At 34.1% G+C, this 19,863-nt stretch overlaps 1 pseudogene; it reads right to left on the reverse strand.

Annotated features, from left to right (window-relative positions):
- Positions 1 to 3,448: 3,448 nt before the first annotated feature.
- LOC127902263 (uncharacterized) overlaps positions 3,449 to 19,863 on the reverse strand; it is a 31,444-nt pseudogene continuing 15,029 nt past the window's right edge.

Genomic DNA, 19,863 nt, shown 5'->3' on the forward strand with positions numbered 1-19,863 from the left:
GAAAATATTTTCCCGTTGCACTGTTTCGTCTTCCTTTACTTGCATATTCAAAGTTCTCTTAGCTACTAAACTCAATTCCCCAGCGGCTATATACTCTTCATCTTCAACATCCTCTAATGGTGACATTGTATTTTATTTCGTTTCATCTTCAGTTACAATCTCACCATTGTCCCGCAATACCATAACTCTTTTATTCATGCAATCACTTGCGATATGCCCCATACATTGACATTTAAAACACTTAATGTCACGATTCCTAATAGTAGGAGTCACGGTGTTACCTTGTGAATTGTGCTTGGAGGGCTCAGATCTTGGTTTAGGTGCAGTAGATGCTTGTGCCCTTTCATCTCGTTTTACATAGCTCGGCTTCCAATAAGTGGAACTCGAGCTTGGGGCTGCACGGGTGTTACCCCACCTCTTGAGTTCCTGCTCAATCTTGATAGCTTTGTGAACTATCTCCTCAATCTCCATATAATGTTGTAACCCAACCTTAGTTATAATCTCCCGATTAAAACCATTCAAGAATCGTGCCATGGTAACTTCTTTGTCTTCCTTCACATTTGCTCTAATCATGGTAATCTCCATTTCTTTATAATAGTCCTCCATGCTTCGGCTACCTTGTGTAAGACTTTGAATTTTTTGGTATAAGTCTCGATAATAGTGATTAAGTACAAAACGCTTTCTCATCAATGATTTCATTTCATCCCATATCTCAACTAGACATTCCCTATTTCGCCTCCTACTTATAACAAGTTAATCCCACCAAGTAATAGCATTGTCAGAAAATTCAATCACAACTAATTTTACTTTTTTGCCTCTGAATAATTGTGGTAGTCAAATATGAATTCCATTTTCTTCTCCCATTCGAGGTATACTTTCAGGTCGGATTTTCCTTGAAAAGATATAATCTTCATCTTTATGCCATTTAATCCATCATCTCTATTTTTAGTTCCCATACCTCGTCCATCCCTCCTATAGCTACCTCCTAAGTCCCCCCCTTCATCGTACTCATCCCTATAATAGTCATCAATCTCTCCTCTAACTAGAGCTTTTTCTTTTCTATGTGCTTGGGGAATGGGTTGTGGCTACCTTGAACGTGTGTTCTCTACCTGATCCAAATGCTCGTGTATGAGATCTAATTCAGCCCTCATCATCCTTCTCATCTCTCCCATCAATATTTGAATTTACAAATTCTGAGTAGTTGCGGACTGATCTTCTTCATTTGTGTTTCATCTTAGATTGTGAGACATGGCTAACATCTGAAAAAGAAAGTTAGAAATAATGTGGAAATATCCTAACCTCACTTGTGAGGTACAATTTTCTTAAATATAGTAGATTTTATTTTTAAGCTAACAAGCCCCTTGATTTATAATATTTAATTTTAAGGAATGATGACATAAGTAATGACATAAGAAATGATGACGTAAGTGGTGACATAAGCGATGATGTAAGAAGAAGTGTAGAGAAAGTTAAAGAATTCTAGAATTTAGTAAGTTATTTATGAAGGTTAATCTCAACCATTGATCAAGAGTTATGGTGGCAAAATCCTAACCATCCATTAGCCTTAAGAAATCTTATAAATACCCCCCACCACCTCTCATTTGCAATGCAACCTAGAAATTTCATTCCCTTATATTCTAAGTCATAATAACAAGAGTAGAAGAATCTTTAACTTAGAAAGGTTTAAAGAAGTCAAGATCAAGAGGTAAGTAACACTTCAATTGCAATTTAAGGACAAAATTATTTTTATACTTAAGTTCAATTTTAACAATCCCTTTTATATTATGATGGCTATTATAGTGTGATTAGTTATATTCTAAATCTTTATATGATCGACCCTGCCATCTAATTTGTGATGCTATGGTCCGCTCTGCCGCCTAATATATGATGCCATGGTCGACTTTGCCGCCTAATATGTGATGCTATGGTCGGCTTTGCCATCTAATATGTGATGTCATGGTCGGCTTTGCCGCCTAATATGTGATATTTAATTATGCTATGGTTGGCTATGCCGCCTATACTAAAGACTCTTGTTTTTAAATAATGTTGTGTGTTGATTTTTTTATGCATCGAGGAATTACAAATGTTGTAAGTCGCATTAGATGCATGCATATCATGGACTACATTATGAAGAAGACGTTTTAGAAAATGAATTTATGAAAAATAGGTGGTTGTACTACCAGGTGGCAAAGTTCTAAGGAGGGCAAGCCGTCAAAGCTAAGTTGAAAAAAATCTTTTGGGGATGGCGATACGTAACGCCCAAAAGATCAACTAATGAGGCCCAATGGCATATTGTTTAAAGAGTAAAAGTGCTAACCTTGTAGTGCAACATACCTAGGGCCCAAACAAAGTTGTTTTGTATTTTCTAAGTTCATTTTAAGAGCTTAATATGGTCATCCATATGCATCATAATTTATACTTGCATCAAGTGTTATCTTACTGGGCATTAGCTCACTAAGTCCTTACATTGCATGTAATGATGAGTAGGGCAAGCTGGCGCCAAGTCCTGACCAAGACGAAGTGCATATTGGCATAAACGACCTTGGGATTTTATGATGGACTCAGCTTTGTGTTAATAAAAATAAGTATATTGGCTTTATGTAATAATTGAGTTTTTAAATAAACTAAAAAATCTCTATATGACTTATTTTTTTGTAAGAAAGTTTTCATTGGATTGTGCTAAATTTTAGAATTTATTTTTGGGATATTATCATTTTCCCACCAAAGGTATTCTGACACATCATGTCAGTATTACGATTTGGTAAAACCATCAATTTACCACCAAACGTTTAAACTGTTAGTATTTTCCCACAATTCCGTTAAAACTTAGTTAATATGTAACGAAAAATTCATAAAATGTCACTTTTACCACTGGAGCGTAAAAGATACACAAACCAGAGTCATCTCAAAACCTTATGTCCAATCTCCAGTTACTGCTTCTGGCCAACTTGAAGAGCCAAAATAGTATGAAGCTGTTCTCAACTGGCAAACCAAAAACGTCAGTGCTCAGAATCAAACCCTCTACTAACTTGGAAAGAAAATTGACCAAGTAGAGAGTCAAATCTCCCAGACTGAAAACAAGGTGGATTCCATTAGCAATCGTCTTGATCAGATGTACATACATCTTTAGGACATAATCTCTGAGCTAGATACAGATCTCAGACGAATGATAAACAATCACATTTGGGTCCAGAATTCAACAAAAAAGAAGCAGAGATAAGAAGACTCAAAGCTGAGATAGGCAGAATTGATACTGAAAAAATCCGGCCATCACTTTTCACCCAGACATCGTCCACACCCGCTCCCACTTCGATATTTGACACTTATGCACCTTTCTACATACTATCCAGGCCTCAACTGCCTGTTTACAACTGGCTCTTTGGATTCTCACATCTCCAACCAACCCCTCAACCTAAACCATCTTCACCCAAAAAATCAAAATCCAAGGTCAAAATCTCAGAACCACAATCAAAGGCCTCTCATTTTTCTCCTGTACCTCCAAAAGATTCACTAGAAGCCACTTTAGAACCTCCTATAAAGGACAAAGGTCCAATGGATCAATATCATTACCATACAGTTCGAACCCAAGAGTCCTTTTCCTCTACAGCTGAGTCCGAACCAATATATGACTCTAACCCATCAGACTCCACTTTATTTTCCTCTTCCTCATCCCTGAACACAGACCATACTTCTACTGATTCTGAATCTGAATATGCTGATCTTACAAGCATATTAATGGCAACCAAAACTGAAGACCCAAGTGCCTCAACTACAATGCCTATTGTAGAAGACAGTTCTTCTGATGATCAAAAGGAAGCTACAACAGAACCGGTTCCACAAATGCCTCCGCCGGTTACTGACTATTCTACCAAACCTTCCTCAGCATCTTGGTTTACATTTGATGACATTCCACGTCACAAATGGCCTTCTCGTCTACAAGAATTTACTGCATGGATTGATCTCCAAGGAACCAAACCCAATGCCCATCCAGAAAATGTCCTCCGTGAATTCATGGCCCGCTCAACGGGTTCTTTACGAGATTGGTTAGAAAGCTTGGAAGAATACAGACAACTTCAATTCATGCAATCCCCCATTGGCACAGCCCTTAACATCATCCATGAACAGTTCATAGGTGAACGCACAGCTTCCAAAGAAGCAGATCGAAAAGAATATCACCAGATGAAATGTTGTTCTTTCAAAAGATATCTTTTAGAATCTCATTACAAACGAATGAGTATTCTATTTTACAAACTGAACGGTTTTAATGAACCATCCCTCAAGCATGTCTTCATTGCTTCACTTCCTTCAGAATTTCAACCTGATCTTCAAAGACAACTCACTGCCACTAATCTCAGCATAGCTGAAATCTCTCTTGGAATGATTTTTCAAACAACGATGTTATGCCTTGACAAAATCTATGAACAGAAAGAGTTCTTCAAAGATCTCATGGCAGATAAGAAACCCTTTTCTGAAGCTTGCAAAAAACCCTATCTCCAAATTGAGTGCAAAGATGAGAAGAAATGTTTTTGTCCAACAAAGAAGAAAAAACACTTTTAGAAACACTTCCACAAAAAATCATCCTCCAAAAAGCCTTTCCGGTATTTCAAGAAAAAAGATGTTTCTCAGTATAGAAAAAAGAAGCATCGCCATTGTTTCATCTGCAAGAAACGCGATCACTTTGCTCGAAACAGTCCTCATAAATTTGCCAAAGCTGTTCGTCTCATCCAACATCTCCATCATTCTTCTTTGTTATCTGAAAACAAAGATGTTGAATCCAACTTCTCAGAACTATCAGAACAAGATGATCAGCCTGCTTTCATCCTCGCAGAATCATCTGATTCTGATGATATTTCAGTCATTTTTATAGTTTAAAATGTCAACCAGGTTTCAACCATTCCCAGACATTCTCTCAAAATGTCCATTCTTCCTTTAAAGTTCCATAAATCTGTCACTGTTATCGGGTTTATCGATACTGGTGTAGATACCAGTATGATTGATCCCTCTGTTCTTCCCTCAGACTGTTGGGAAAACCATTCCAAATTATTCAGAGCAGTCAATGGCAAAACATTTGAAACAACTCTGATTACCAAAAAAACTCATTGGTATTCAGTTCTTTCCGAATTGCATTATTTGGAAAATGATAGTAGCTTCCACTCTTCCAGATAAAGACTTGCTCATAGGTTTTGACATCCTCCATTTAGTCAAAAATCTATTCATTACTAGTTTTGGAATTCGCTACAAATAAATGTTCTTGCCTTATACAGACATGCTTCGTCTGTATACACTTTCTGATGTCCCAACTCTATACAGTCATATTTCACTAAAACTTCTTGAGTTTTGTCCAGAAAATCATTCTTAATTTCATCATCCTTCCCCTTTCTGGAAAAATAAACAGTTCTTCATTCACCTTCCTTTCAAACTCAACGAAGACATAAACCCTACAAAAGCCTCTCACTTGGGTATGTCTCCTTCAAACCTTTTACTTGCTAAGCAAGAATGTTCTCATTTGCTTCAGCAAGGTCTGATCGAACCAACTGATTCAGATTGGGCTTGTCAAGCCTTCTATGTTGAGAAAAGATTTGAATTAGTTCGTGGTAAAAAACGGTTAGTCATTGATTACTAGCCATTTAATTCTTTCCTTAAAGATGATAAGAATTATTCCGTATGTGCAAGAATGGCTAATGGCAATAAGTGGAGGAGTGCTAATGTCAAAAAGTGCATCAGAGATTTGGGATTTCTTCCAGCGACAAGCAGATAATTCCCAATAACGAAGTTGATCACTCAGAAATATTAAAAGAATTAATGGAGTGAATAAGGTTCATATTAGGGAGTCAAGTTCAGAAATTAAAGAAGTCAAACAGATGGTTGAAGGTCTTTCCCGACAAATAACATCTTTAATGGTTGCTAAATCAACATAGCCACATATCCATGACTCCTACCCAGATCAAGCCAATGCCATAAGTGCAATGAGAAAACCATCAAAGTACAACCCTTATTTTAACACATATAATCCTGAACAAAGAGACCACCCTAAGTTTTCATAGTCTCAACCGTTCCAGCAGAATGGACCAACAACTCAACCTCCATCAATGCAACCAATTCCTCAAGCCTCTCAGCCACCATATAGACCATACAATCAGAACTATAATTACTCTTAACCTAGACCATGAGAGGATGCATTCCAGAATTACAAGAACTTTACTCATTCAATGATCGAGAAACAAAATCGCACCATTGATGAATTATGAAATGAGATGAGAGCAGGCTTCAACTCATAAACTCAGTTTCAAACCTCGAAAAGATGGTGGGACAACTTGCCTCTTCAATTCAAACTTTGGCAATGACTATTGAGAAAGATAAATTCCCTAGTTAACCAGTGTCTAATCCTAAAAGAGTACATGAAACAAGTATTAGTTCACATCAGTAGCATGGAGAGGTCAAAGCCGTCATAATCTTGTGAAAAGAAAAAGAAGTCGACAACAAAGTGAAGATGACGGTGACAAAAACAACTCAAACTGTACTCGTAAATGCTAAGGACTCATCATCGGAGGAAAAAGAAGAAACTAACCCACGAGAATACTTTCCTAACCCTCCATTTCCTCAAGGGTTAGCTAAAGAAAAGAAGGGAAAATCCACAGGTGAGATTTTGAAATCTTCAAATAAGTAAGTGTTAACATCCCTTTACTTAATGCTATAAAACAAGTGTTATCTTATGCCAAGTTTCTTAATGACTTTTGTACTAAAAAGAGAAACATTCATATTCAAAAGAAGATTTTTTAAACAGAAAATGTTAGCTCTATACTCTAACACAAAATTTCTCTAAAATATAAGGACACATGTTCCCCCACTATCTCATGTAGTTTAGGGAACCACATAATTGAGAATTCTTTGTTGTACTTAATAGCTAGTGCAAATATGTTGCCTTACTTAGTATTTGTGAAACTTAGATTGAGAGAATTACACCCAACTCTGGTGGTGTTACAACTTGCAGATTGGTCCATGAAAATACCTCATTGTATTATTAAGGACGTAGTTATCCAGATAGATAAGTTTTATTTTTCTATTGATTTCATTATAATTGACACTTAACTAGTCCAAGATTCAAGGAAGCACATCCCCATTATCCTAGGCTCACCTTTCTTGGCAACTGCCGATGCTCACATTCAATGCAGGATTGGAAATACGCGATTGTCCTTTGGCAATATGACTATAAAGCTAAGCATCTTTAACATTGTCAAACAACCTCACAATGCAAATGATGGAATTGTTGATGTAGATTTTATAGAAGCATTAGTTGATAATACTTTGTTTTCAAACCTTAGTGACGATCATTTACAAACATGTCTAACTCACTTTGGTTTGGATTTTGTTATTGACATATCAATTGATGAGGTCAATGCCCTACTTAATTCAACAACATCCATGGACACTAATAAATGAAAGTCAAGAGTTGAACAATTAGCACCATCAGAGAAGAAACTCAGCCCATCATCAAAATCACCACCAAAACTTGAGCTCAATCCGTTACCCAACACTTTGGAATATGCATTCTTGGGAGAAGAAATCACTCTACTAGTAATCATCTCATCATCCCTAATGACAAACAAAAAGATAAGTTGTTGGAAGTTTTAAAAAAACATAAAAGAGCATTAGGATGGACCATAACCGACATAAAATTTATAAACCCAGTAGACTGCATGCCTTACATTCACCTTGATGAAAATGTTAAACCTACCAGGGAAATGCAACGTCGGTTAAACTCTAACATGAAAGAAGGTAGAACTGAAGTTCTTAAACGATTAGATGCATGTATTAATTACCCCATTTCTAATAGTTCATGGGTTTGTCCTATGCAAGTTGTCCCCAAAAAGTCAGGAGTCACGGTAGTTACCACTACTGGTAATGAATTGATACCTACTAGAGTGAGTACAGGGTGGCGCATATGCATTGATTATAGAAAGTTAAATTCTGTCACACGTAAATACCATTTTCCTTTATCATTTATCGATCAAATGCTTGATAGATTGGCAAGTTATGAATTTTATTGCTTTTTAGATGACTACTCAGGATATAATCAGATTTCTATAGCACCAAAAGATGAAGAGAAGATCATTTTCGCTTGTCCTTTAAGTACTTTTGCATATAGAAGAATGTCATTTGGATTATGTAATACACGTGCTATATTTCAACAATACATGTTAAGCATTTTTTCTGATATGGTTAAGCGATTCCTTGAGGTCTTTATAGATGATTTTTTTATTTTTAGTGATTCATTTGATTAATGTTTCCATCATTTAACACTAGTTCTGTAGAGATGTATCGAGAAGAATTTGGTCTTAAATTGGGAGAAGTGTCATTTTATGGTAAAATAAGGTATTGTTCTTAGACACATCAATTCGAGTAAAGGTATTGAGGTTAATAAAGCCAAGGTGGATCTCATTTACGATGTTCCTCCACTTAAAACAGTCAGAGAAGTAAGATCTTTCCTTAAGCATATTGGTTTTAATAGATGTTTCATTAAAGATTTTAGCAAAATTTCTAGACCCTTATGCAATCTACTTGCTAAGGATGTACCTTTTGTCTTTGATGATTCATGTCTTGCGGTATTTGAATAATTAAAGTAGTTGTTGACATCATCACCCATCATTCAGTCCCCAAACTAGAACTTACCATTTGAGCTCATGTGTGATGCATCTGATTATACAATAGGAGCAGTATTAGGACAAAAAATTGATCGAATTTCCCATGTAATTTACTATATTAGTATGACATTGAATGATGCACAGTTGAACTATTCAACCACTGAAAAAAATGCTATTAATAGTGTTTGCATTAGAGAAATTTCGATCTTATCTCATTAGTTGTAAAATAATTATACTCACAGATCATGCTGCTCTCAAATATCTTCTCACAAAGAAAGATGCAAAAGTTAGACTAATTCGTTGGGTGTTACTTTTGCAGGAATTTGACTTGGAATTCAAAGATAAGAAAGGCATAGAAAACATTATGGCTAACCATCTCTCTCGTCTCCATTTTGACACAATTATGGAACAATTACCATTGAATGAATCATTTCTAGATGAATAATTGATGAGTGTGGAAGTATTACCATGGTATATTGATATAGTTAATTATCTTGTTACCGGTCAACTTCCAGAGCATTGGACTAAGCAGGACAAAGCTAAATTTTTTTTTGTGGAAATAAAGAATTTCTTTTGGAATGACCCTTATCTATTCAAGTATTATGCAGATCAAATTGTCAGACAATGTGTCCCAGAAAATGAATTTCAAAATATCTTTTTATTTTGCCATGAACAAGCTTGTGGAGGCCATTTCAGCTCTGAGAAAACAACTACTAAAGTTGCACAATGTGATTTCTATTGGCCAACTGTATTTCAAGATGCTTATACTTTTTGCTCTTGGGGAGCATTACACGAAGGAATGTTTTGCCACTAGACCCAATTTTAGTGGTCGAGATTTGTGATGTATGGGGTATCGACTTTATGGGACCCTTTCCCCCTTTTTTTGGCCATCAATACATATTGGTTGCTGTTAATTATGTATCGAAATAAGAGAAGCAATTCCATGTAGAACCAATGATCACAAGGTGGTAATAGGATTTTTGAAAAGCAACATTGTTTTACGCTTTGGATTTTCTCGAGCAATAATCAGTGATGGTGATGTCTACTTTTGTAACAAATCATTCAAAACTCTTTTGACACAGTATTCCATCACTCACAAACCGGTGACCCCATATCATTCACAAATTAGTGGCCAAGTTGAGATAAAAAATTTGACACGACTTAAAGTGTTTGATTTTCTCCTAAGTATAAGAGCGCCTAGTTATAATATATCTCGGTGAGTTGGAGGTCGATCCATAAGAAAAAAATTTAATTTGTTTACTTAAATTTATCCAAATAAGAATAAAATTTAAAAATATGTAATTTATTTAAGAAAAAATATAAAATTGAATTAGTAAAGGTTATGCATTCACTCTTAGTAATAAATACAATTTAACAAATTCTTTTTATTTTTATTTTATTTCCCATTTATTTTATTTCCCAAAACATTAATTGTATAAATTAAAATTATTTTCCCATTTATTTTATTGTGGATTAAGAATTTAATGTGCCAAAACTTAATTTGTCCACACTAAATCGAAATACTAATTTTCCATATTTTATACTAAGATATTAAGAATTCATTGTGCCAAATTCCTATTTTTGTCTACACTAAATCAAATTTTCAAAATATAAAATATGGATTAAATTAAATAGAAAATATTTTAATTTATAAAATTAAAAATAGAATTTGATTAAACCATATTTTTTTACTAAGAGTTTCACTTTCCCCTAACTATGAATATTTAGTTAAACATTTTTTAAATAAAAGAAATTATTAAAATTGAAAAACACATAATTAAAAAAATAGAATTTGAAAATTGAAATAAAACTAATTTTATTGATTGAAAATATATTACAAAGAGAGATGAGAAGGAGAATTTGGGGGGAAAAGAAGAGAAAAGAAGGTGTGAAGAGGTGTGTTCACCCCTTTTTCTATTTATACTAATACATGGTAAATCTACACTACACAAATAAAAGGGAAATTATCATTTGTATACCCTTAGTTTACTCCATTATAAAAAATACTACAACACTTTGAGGGTGTATCAATCGTCTACCCTAAGTTGACAAAATGTATCAGCTGACCACTAAACCGTTAATGGCTCGAGAGATTCCAAATCGACTTAAAACGTTTTCTTTTAAAAATTTAACAACAGTTTTACTATCATTATTTTGACAAGACATTGTTTCAATCCATTTTGAGACATAATCAATTGCAACTAATATGTACACAAATCCAAAAGATGGTAGAAATGGACCCATGAAATCAATTCCCCAATAGTCAAATATTTCAATATCAAGTATGAGATTTAAAGACATCATGTTATTTTTTAGTAATTGATCCTAATTTTTGATAGTTTTCACAAGTTTTGCAAAATTCATATGTGTCTTTAAATATGGTATGTGTTGTGCAAATTTTATTGGACTCGCAAGTGCACGAATCTATTGTAGAATAGATTAATGGTGATGAGTGTCGATCCCACAAGGAGGTGGATTTTAATTGTGTATAGAATTAATTTGTGTAGAATTAATTTTCTAGGTGTGGGTGATTGGATTTTTGGTGGAAGTGATTTAAATTATCCTAAAATTCAAATTAAAATGGCGGGAATAAATTGAAGTGAAAATCTATTAAAATGACGTACTTGGGTATCTGGATTTGCATCAACATGCACTATGGGCTAAATATCTCTTATTAATGCCGATTAAATCATAAGAGGGATTTCAACTCCTCATGAACCACACTCTAATCAATATAGTGCTAAGGGCTTATGTGCCAAATAATAATAACCTTGTACTAGGGAGCTTGTTAAACCAGTGCGGTATCTAGACAAGATTATTACTATTTATCGACGAAAAGTCAAAATATCCACAATAATTAGAGGGGAAGAGAAAGTAAATTTACCAAATAAAGCCCATGGCACATGTTGAGACTTCACCTTCAACCCAAGCTTGAAAGAAAATTAGCTATTTATATCTGAACTAGGGGTAAAATGGAAATTTATTAAATTATGTAGAAAATACAAGATGGAGAAGGAATTACAGAAAATATAACTCAAAAATGAATTCAGGGATGCCAAATTAGGGGGAGAGAGTCCTTTTTTTATAGATACATTAAGTAAATCGTGGCCATCGGACTAAAAACATTTTAGACGTTCAGGATTGCGCCACGTCATCAATCAACAGTACGCGGTTTGACCACGTGGTTTGAATAGTGAGGTGGCTTGAATAGTGACGCGGTTTGGTTGTAAATAATCATGTACCGTACACACGATTTTTGGTCCACTGACATGCTGCCACGTCATCGATCAACAGTTCATAAGAATTTTAGTCCGATAGGATCGTGACAACTCATCAATCAATGCCACATCATCTGTCAATGCCACATGATCGTTCCGTATATGTAAATAATGTCGTTAACAGTAACATGGACAGTACCGTACATATGAATAGTACCGTACATGTGAACAATAACATTTTTCCTTTTATGCTCCTCCTAAGGTTTTCGACTGTCCTGAGTTCAAAAGTGATGTTCGTTTTGCTGTTTGATCTCTCGTTCATTGTGAAATGACCATGATGCCCCTAAAATACATAAAATAATTAATTAAAATAAAACACACATAATTAAATCAAAAGAGACTTAAATACATAAAAGTATGAATGTTAGTGAAACTTGAAGTGTAAAATGACGATTTTCTCCTTTATAAATATACATTTTCTAACACTCAACACACCCCCCAACCAACTTATTGCTTGTCCCTAGCAAATAAAGCAAAAACAAAATTCAAACCCAAAATGAAGTTTTTTTTTAAAACACTCGTGTTTATTCAATCAGACTAATGATAGCAATCAAATAAAAGTATAAGTATTATCTCCAGTCTAAAGAAACATCACACCCATATCAACCATCTACATGAATCAGCCTAGTAGACTTTGTCACAGCTACTTTTAAGAATGACATGTCAAATCCCAAAATCTCACTAGAAGTAGTGACACTCTCACAAGAAAATTAAACCCAATAAAAGTAGTCACTCCAATAAATGCTAAATTTGAGAGAAAATAATAAAGAAGTAATAGCACACGCTCTCACCAAGATGAAAGAAATATGCCCACAGCTTAGAAATAATACGATCTTAAGTCAAACAAAAATGCTAGTCAACCCAATTTATTTATTTATTTTCTTTTTTCTTTTTTTCTTTTTTTTATGCACTACTACATCTTTTTAGCCCATATAACTAGCTTCTACTTCATATTATAGCTCCCTAAAATCAGGAAGAACTTTTATTAAGATGTAGCATAGGCTAGAGACATGGCTAACAAATGAAGGAAAATGGGAAAAACAAAATATATATTTGAGAAAAATAGAGATATTTTGGAATTTACAAGGCGCCTTTTGCTTATTTATTATTATTTTTTTCTTTTTTTAAAATAACAATTTTTTTTTGTTTTTTGTTGTTTTTTTTTGCTTTTGTTTGACACAACTTCACTGAACAAAATAATTATTTATTTATTTTTCTCAAACATAAATAGGTGTTGGAACTTGTAAGATATTGGGTAATACTCTAAATCGGAGTAGGTCAAGAAGATAAGTTAATAAATTTTTTTTTTCTAAAGGCTCAAAATGGTTAACTATGAATTTTTCACAAAAGGGATAGCTAGAAAGGCTCAAACCGGTCAAAGATAGCATTTCCATCATCTTTTAGGGCTCTAAATAATCTTTCATATTTACTAGTTAGATGGACCTCAAGATGTAGCAACACACATTTTTTCTTTTTTTATTTTATTTAACGTTTTTTTGAAGGGTTGACTCAAAGGAAATCTAGAGATTATGTATAAAATAATAAACTACTCAGTTGTATGAAGAATGGGCAAAAAGGGTTACTCTCCAAGAAAAATGACAAGCTTAAAAACTCACTTGGTATTCATTATGACATGTGCATTCCTTCAAGCTACTCATATTTGTCTCCGACATCAACATGTAGAGTAGCAAACATGGCATAACATCACTTAAGAACAAAAATAATACAAATACTAAAATTTGAAAGTCATCATGTCATCTAAAAAATCACACAAATTTTTTTTTCAAACAACATTCTACCCCCCAACCTATTCTAAATATGAAAAGAAAATATGCATTCAGAAAGGCGACAATGATGCAGAAAAACTAATTAGAAAAGTTACACTTAAAATGATAGAAAAAGAAAATGATTTTTTTAACTAAGAAGATGCGTTTCTAGAGTCACTACACTCCATATTCAGCCATCTTTAACTCCAAAATTTGAAAATGTATATTTATAAGGGAGAAATTAGGAAGAAAGAAAAAAAAGTAATTGTCAAAGCTTAATAAAGAAAAAGAAAATATCTGAATTTTTTTTTAAACAAAGAAAACGCGTTTCTAGAGTAACTACACTCCATATTCAACCATCTTTAACACAAAAAGTTAGCCACATTTAGTCTCTACAACAAAAAATCAGTAAAAACTTAACCAAGATTTCACAATTGTCAACTATTCCCTCAACCCAATTAGAACGAAACATTGTCCTCAATGTTTTAAAGGAAAAAAGTAGAGTTTAGAAGACATAACCTGGGTGGTGCAACACAGAAGAAAATATTTACAAGCGGAGAGTTTCTGGTGAATGTGCAGATGGGCCCAAGATGCTAATGTGATAAGTGCCTCTAGAGTCGCAAGATCTCCTGGTAGGAAAATAAAAGCATTAGTATGTGTAAGCATTTAAGTTATTTTTTCTTGCATACCTGAAACGACTAACTCTTCTCCAGTTGGTGAGTCGGACAAACTACCCAAAGGTTTTAGGGCTCTTGGGATGATGCCTAATGTTATGCAAATTTTATTGAACTCGCAAGTGCACAAATCTATTGTAGAATAGATTAATGGTGACAAGTGTCGATCCCACGAGAAGGTGGATTTTAATTATATGTAGAATTAATTTTGTATGAGGGTGGTTGGATTTGTGGTGAAAGTGAAGTAGATTATCCTAAAATTAGAATTGAAATGGCGAGAATAAATTGAAGAGAAATCTAATGAAATGACGTACTTGGGTATCTGGATCCGTATCAACATGCACCATGGGCTAAATACTCTTTATTAATGCCAATTAAATCATGAGGGGGGAATCCACACCTCATGAACCACACTCTAATCAATATGATGCTAAGGGCTTATCGATACTAGGGCGGTATCTAGACAAGATTATTATTATTTGTCGACGAAAAGTCAAATCATCCACAAAAAGTAGAGGGGAAAAAAAATAAATTTACCAAATAAAGCCCATGACACATGTTGAAACTTTACCTTTAACCTAAGCTTGAAAGAAAATTAGCTACTCATAATTGAACTAGGGGCAAAATGAGAATTTATTAAAATACATAGAAAATACAAGATGGAGAAGAAATTACAGTAAATGGAGTCCAAAAATGGATTCAGAGATATCAAATTCGGGGGGGGAGACCCCCTTTTTATAGATACATTGAGTAAATCATGACCATCAGATTAAAAACAGTTTGGACACTCAGGATTGCGCCACGTCATCAGTCAATAGTACGCAGTTTGACCATGTGGTTTGAACAGTGACACGGTTTGACCCGGCTTGAACAGTAACGCGGTTTGGTTGAAAATAATCCTGTGTATATGCATGTACCGTACGCGTAATTTTTGGTCCATTAACATGCTGCCGCGTCACCAATCAACAGTGCATAAGAATTTTAGTCTAACAGGATCGTGACATCTCATCAGTCAATGTCACATCATCGGTCAATGCCACATCATCAATCCGTCTATGTGAACAGTGTCGTGAACAGTAACGTAGACAGTACCGTACATGTGAATAGTACTGTACATGTGAACAGTGCCATTTTTCCTTTTATGCTCCTTCTAAGGTTTTCGACCGTCCTGAGTTCAAAAGTGATGTTCGTTTTGCCGTCTAATCTCTTGTTCATTGTAAAATGACTATGATGCCCCTAAAATACATAAAATACTTAATTATAATACAATACACATAATTAAATGACAAGAAGCTTAAATACATAAAAGTAAGGGTGTTAGTAAAACTTGAAGTGTAAAATGATCATTTTCTCCTTTATAAATATACATTTTCTAGCACTCAACACACCCCCCAACCAGCTTATTGCTAGTCCCTAGCAAATAAAGCGAAAACAAAATTCAAATCCAAAATGATTTTTTTTTTTTAACAATCATGTTTATTCAATCAGACTAATGATAATAAGCAAATAAAAGTATAAGCGTTATCTCCAGTCTAAAGAAACATCACACCCACATCAACCATCCACATGAATCAGCCCAGTGGACTTTGTCATAGCTACTTTCAAGAATGACATGTCAAACACCAAAATCTCACTAAAAGTAGTGACACTCTCACAAAAAAATTAAACTCAATAAAAATAGTCACTCCAATGAATGGTAATTGAGAGAAAATAATAAAGAAGTGATATCACATGCTCTCACCAAGATGAAAAAAATATGCCATCAGCTTAGAAATAATACGATCTCAAGTCAAATAAAAATGCTAGTCAACCCAATTTATTGATTTATTATTTTTCTTTTATATACGACTACATTTTTTTAGCCCATATAACTAGCTTCTACTTCAGACTATAGTTCCCTAAAATCAAGAAGGACTTTTATTAGGACGTAACGTAGGTTAGGGACATGGCTAACAAAGGAGGGGAAATAAGGAAAATAAAGTGTATGTTTGAGAAAAATGTAGAGATTTGTTTTTTGAAAATTGCATGGTGGATTTCACCTATTATTGTTATTTTTTTTTAACAACAATTTTTTTCTTTTGTTTGGCATAACTTCACTGAACAAAAAATTATTTACATTTTTCTCAAACATAATAGGTGATGGAACTTGTAAGATATTGAGTAATATTCCAAATCGGAGTGGGTTAAGATGATAAGTTTGATAAAGAAAATATTTTTTTTAAGGCTCAAAATGGTTAACTATGGATATTTCACAAAAGGGATGACTAGAAAGACTCAAACGGATCAAAGATGGCCTTTCCATCTTCTTTTAGGGCTCTAAATAATTTTTCATATCTACTAGTTAGATAGGCCTCCAAATGTAGCAACACACATTTTTTTATTAATTTTACAATTTTTTTAGGGTTAACTCAAAGAAATCTAGAGATCGTGTATAAAATAATAAACTGCTAAGTTATATAAAGAATGGGCAAACGGGTTACTCTCCACGAAAAATGATAAACTGAAAAACTCACTTGTTACTTATTATGACATGTTCATTCATTCAAACAACTCATATTTGTTTCCGACATCAACATATAGAGTAGCAAATATAGTGTAACATCACTTAAGACTAAAGATAATACAAATACTAAAATTTGAAATTCATCATGTCATCCAATATTAAAACAAATCACACAATTTTATTTTTTAAACAACATTCTATCTCCCAACCTATTCTAAATATGAAAGGAAAATATGCATGCAGAAATGTGAAATGATGTAGAAAAACTAATTAGAAAAATTACACTTAAAATGATAGAATTTTTTTTTTAACTAAGAAGATGTGTTTCTTGAGGCACTACACTCCATATTCAGCCATCTTCGACTAAAAAAATAAAAATTTGAAAGTGTATATTTATAAAGGAGAAATTAGAAAGAAGAAGAAAATGATTGTAAAAAAAATTAATAAAGAAAAAGAAAATATCTGAATTTTTTTTTTTTAACGAAGAAGATGTGTTTCTAGAGTAACTACACTCCAAATTTAGCCATCTTCAACACAAAAAGTTAGCAACAATTAGTTTCTACAACAAAAAATTAGTAAAAACTTAACCAAGATTCCACAATTATGGACTATTCCCTCCCCCCAACCAGAACGAAACATTGTCCTCAATGTTTTAAAGGAAAGAAGTAGAGTTTAGAAGACATCACCTAGGTGGTGCAACACAGAAGAAAATATTTACAAGCGGAGAGTTAAATCTAATTTGTAGTTCTTACTGCGGCTACTGTTACCATCATTATTTGGACGCTCCAACACAAAGGTCCATGAGTCTAGCTCTGGTCTATAAGCTTGTAACATATCAAGTAGCTCATTAGCAGTGTGAGCACAAATAAAAAACTTTTTCGCATTGGAAGGAATGAAATAGTTTTTTTATTGCATGGTTAAGAAATGCGATGAAGCCATCATAAAAGTTATTGACATTTAACAAACCGATAGGCTTCTGGTGAATGTACAGATGGGCCCAAGATGCTAGTGTGATAAGTGCCTCTAGTGTTACAAGATCTCCTGGAAGGAAAATAAAAGCATCAACATGATTAAGCATTTCAGTTATTCTTTCTTGCATACCTGAGACGACTAACTCTTCTCCAGTCAGTGAGTCAGAAAAACTGCCTAAAGGTTTTAGGGCTCTTGGGATGATGCCCAACACTTGGCTTCCTCTGACAAAAGCAGCTTCTGAGACCAATGTTGATAACCCTCGGTTACCTCCTCCATACACCAAGTGTAGTTTTCTTTCAACTATGCTTCGACCAAGATATATGGCTGCCTCAACGAACTCTTTATGTTTGCCATAGTTAAATCCAGAAAGCACACAAATATTCTTGAATTGTCTATTGGGAGTAGCTGTCATTAGAATATTTCTCAAAAACAATTTGTGAGTGCTTAACAAAAAGTCATATTTAAGAATCTTGGTGACAATGGGTCACAACTGTGTATGAGGTGGCATGTCAGTGTCAAATAACGCGTAAGGCACATGGCTCGCGAGTCAAAAGGAAAACAGTAAAAAGAAAAAAAACAATGATGAAATAAAATTATTAAAGACAATAATGCAAATGATAAAACAACAGTGAAATAAAATAACAGTGAAGTAAATGATATTTACAGGCAGTTGAGACTATGCCTCACATTTTCCTCTAGTTTAACGTTCAAAAACGGCTTGAACGCCCTCTATGGGTCGAAGATAGGCTTTCCATTCAGTTTTCTTATAAACTGGCAAACAAGGTCGTTTATAGTCAGATTCCCTAGACTATATCGTGCATGCTCTTTCTGGAATAATGGCCATAACTGGAGAATTGTTCCTTGCACATATCCACTGGGATGCGTTTCAAAAGACAGAAGGATATCATCCAATGACTCCTTATTCAAGCCATCCCTAATGAATTGAATCTTATCTTCCCTGTTATCAGACACCATTCCTAAAGAACATGGGTTTTTGTTGCAACTCATTCTGGCACACTTATGACAAGTAACAAAAATTCTTTGAGCTCTTCGTTTTCTTGCATAATTTCCTTTACCACAACCAGGCATGTATGCAATAAATTTTGGAGGTAACTCACCTGCCAATCGTACTTTAGCCTCGATTAACCAACGGATGTCAGCAGGTATGTTATTTCGCATGCGTTTGGACCGAGTTTTATAGATTGTAAGGAGGGCATTCTGAGGAAGTGAAGGGAATCGATTGTGAAGCTGTGCTAAAATCTCGTTTCTGTCCATACCTTCGCCTCATAATATCAGTTATTATGGGAAACTAAAGTAATCGACTTGATTGTCACGGAGTACCGTTATCCGCCACTTCACCGGGGTAACAAACTAAAGCACACAAACAAAGAAAAACAAACTAAAACACACAAAGAAAATTAAAATAGTTCTCTTATTGAATTTACCTCAAGCTTCAACTGGATATTATAGACACTTCTCTCAATGTCTCTAAGTTGGATTTCTAAATCCTCAACATAGGATACTAACTCTGGTGGTTGCAAAGCCCAAATATGATGTGTTTTACAAAATCGAATCTGCCTTTTGAGATGAGATTTTACACGTTGAAGTGGTTTAAGAATGTCTAGGAGGAACTGTTTAGCTATGGCACTCATGATTAACAATGATAAGAGAAAACTTAATGGTTAAACAAACACGCTTATGCAAAAATAATTTCAATTAGCAAAAGAATAATAAAAAGAAAGGAAAAAAAATCAAATCACTGAAAAGAAAGAAAAAGAAACAAAATATTCAATTCAAATCTGGTGGGTCACTCAAATTTATTTTGATGTCCTCTCCATGTGGTTGGTACTCTAGATATGGCTTTAATCTTTGACCATTAACTTTAAACGTGACACCGTTCTTTGGGTCATTAATTTCAATTGCCCCATGTGGAAAACCAGTATGAACAATAAAGCGGCCAAACCATCGAGAGCATAACTTACCTGGGAATAGGTGCAAACGAGAATTGAATAAAAGTACTTTTTGACC

The sequence above is a fragment of the Citrus sinensis genome, chromosome 5 (assembly GCF_022201045.2).
Source record: "Citrus sinensis cultivar Valencia sweet orange chromosome 5, DVS_A1.0, whole genome shotgun sequence".
In the NCBI taxonomy this organism is placed as follows: domain Eukaryota; kingdom Viridiplantae; phylum Streptophyta; class Magnoliopsida; order Sapindales; family Rutaceae; genus Citrus; species Citrus sinensis.